Source organism: Myotis davidii, unplaced genomic scaffold (genome assembly GCF_000327345.1).
Source record: "Myotis davidii unplaced genomic scaffold, ASM32734v1 scaffold94, whole genome shotgun sequence".
Classification (NCBI taxonomy): Eukaryota; Metazoa; Chordata; class Mammalia; order Chiroptera; family Vespertilionidae; genus Myotis; species Myotis davidii.
In genome coordinates this window covers 564,226-566,505 of record NW_006285313.1, presented here as the reverse complement: position 1 = coordinate 566,505, position 2,280 = coordinate 564,226, and the positions used below count along the sequence as shown (strand labels likewise).

The window sequence follows — 2,280 nt, the reverse complement described above, 5'->3', positions numbered from 1 at the left end:
CAGTTCTCTCTCTCTCTCTCTATCTATCTCTCTCTCTCTCTCTCACACACACACACACACACACACACACACAGCCCCATCCAGCGTCTGAGGACCTAGCTGAGAACAGACAGGACGCCAGCGGGCGCCTGAGTGACAGCTGATGGTCTCCAGAGGCTCCCAGCGCGGCCGCCCTCCCGTAACTGTCTGGGGCATGCTTCTGCCTTTCGTCTGGGGCTTTATTTGCTTCTGCCTGTACAGTTGATCATTGCAACAATGACCCACGGGAACGTGGTAGCTTCCATTCATGTTTGAGTGTAGCTGGAAAGAAAATGAACACAAAGCCCAGAGCTTACGGGGGAAGATCTGTGTCAGAGTAGCATTATTTGGGGGAATCTGGAAATATTGAGATCAGGACGGAAGATGATGCGTTTCGCAGCATGTGGACTTTTGAAGGAGGAATATCTGGGTTCTGATGCTGGCCCCTCTGTTCCTTGTGTGACGTTAGACAGTTCACCTCTCTCTGTTGATTTCCTCAGCTGTAAAATAGGAATCGTCTATAATAATAAAAGCACAATATGCTAATTAGACCAGACATCCTTCTGGACGAAGCTGGGGCTGTGAGGGAAGCCCAGGTCCTGGGTGCCTGCTGGCAGCCAGAAGGAAGCCCGACTCCCGGGTGCTGGAGGGAAACCCAGGTTCCGGGTGCCGGAGGGAACTGGTGCCAGCAGCCGGGGGAACAAAGGCCTATTCTTGCATCAATTTTGTGCATTGGGCCTCTAGTAAAACAATAAAAGCACCTGCCTTACCAGCATATGTGAAGACACAGATTTTTTTTCCATTAAGTTATGTGCATTTATTGAGTACCTACTATGTGTCAGGCACACAGTGGGGATACAGTGGTGAACAGAACAGGAATGAGGGATGTAGCAAAGTGTAGCCCAGCGCCAGGACACCATCCCGCGAAGCAGGGGTAGGGGTCGCTGCTGCTGCTGCTGTTACTTGTCATCTACATTTTGGCCCCTACAGGCCCATCGACACCTCCTCACCGCTTCCCGGGTGGGAAGAGCACAGGGTGTGGTCACCAGGTTTGCTCACCTGGACTGTTTAGATGATTCTTCCAGCTGGGCCGCAGCCGTGGATAGTTGTGGCTCTTCATTCATTTCATGCTCACCACAGCCCAGGGAGCTGGGGACCGTCACTCTCCCCCTTGTCCAGATGGGGCAGTGCTGCACAGAGAGGTCGGCCTCTTTCCACAGGGCACACAGCCAGTAAGCTGAGGGGCTGGGATTGGGACCTAGTCTGCCATGATGTTGGCCTGTGCTGTGCTGGCTCTCTCTCTCTCTTGAAAGCTTGGCATGGGACCTGGCATAAAATAAGCGCTCTGCACACGGAAGAACCCAGACATCCCACCAGTGTTCTTTGTTATGCTACATGTACGTTATGTTACAGATTTCCCAGAATTTTGCGCCCGTTTCCTGGGGGGCCTGGAGGTGGCCGTTGGGTCTGAAGAGAGCGATGTTGGCTTCTGCTTGTCCTGCTTATGTTCTACCTTTTCACTTTGTCAGTAGAATGCAGTTACGGGTCACAAGCAGCAGCAGAGGCGGCGGAAGCAGTGGTGCTGCTAGTGTCATGGGGATTTTGATGATGAGAAGATCCTTACTCGGCACCAAAAAGCAAACGTTTTAAGTGCATACATGTCCTAAGAAAGTGTACGCAGGACCTGGCGTGGTATTCACTGCAAGCAGGTGCACAAAGAACAATAGATGCTGTACCAAAGGCAGTGCCCGTGAGAACAGACTGAGAGTTGGAGATAAGGGGATGGAAAGTATTCCAGAAAGCCCAGCCGGTGTGGCTCAGTGGTTGAGCATTGACTATGAACCAGGAGGTCACAGTTCAATTCCCGGTCAGGGCACATGCCCGGGTTGTGGGCTCGATCCCCAATGTGCAGGAGGTAGCTGATCGATGATTCTCTCTCATCATTGATGTTTCTATCTCTTTCTCCCTCTCAAATATCAGTAAAATTATATTTAAAAAATAATCATAATAAACAAATTTCCATGGAAAAACTGATTTCTGCCGCAGGAACTACTCCTGTTCCCTGGATATTGTAGTTCCTGGCGCTAATTATTTTTTAAAGCAACTTTACTGAGGTATAACTTACATAACAGAAAATTTTCCCATTTTAAGTGTGTCATTCAATGAGTTTTAGTAAATTTACGGATTTGTACAGCCATCACCATATTCAACATTTCCCTCATACTCATTACCAATTAACCTCTGGTGCCCCCTCCCGGTCCC

General features: G+C 49.8%; 1 protein-coding gene across 1 annotated transcript in view; it reads left to right on the top strand.

Moving 5' to 3' along the window:
- Window positions 1–2,280, top strand: part of LDLRAD3 (low density lipoprotein receptor class A domain containing 3) — a gene marked incomplete at its 5' end in the record, with an annotated part of 129,556 nt that overhangs the window by 123,653 nt on the left and 3,623 nt on the right. The window lies entirely within an intron of this gene.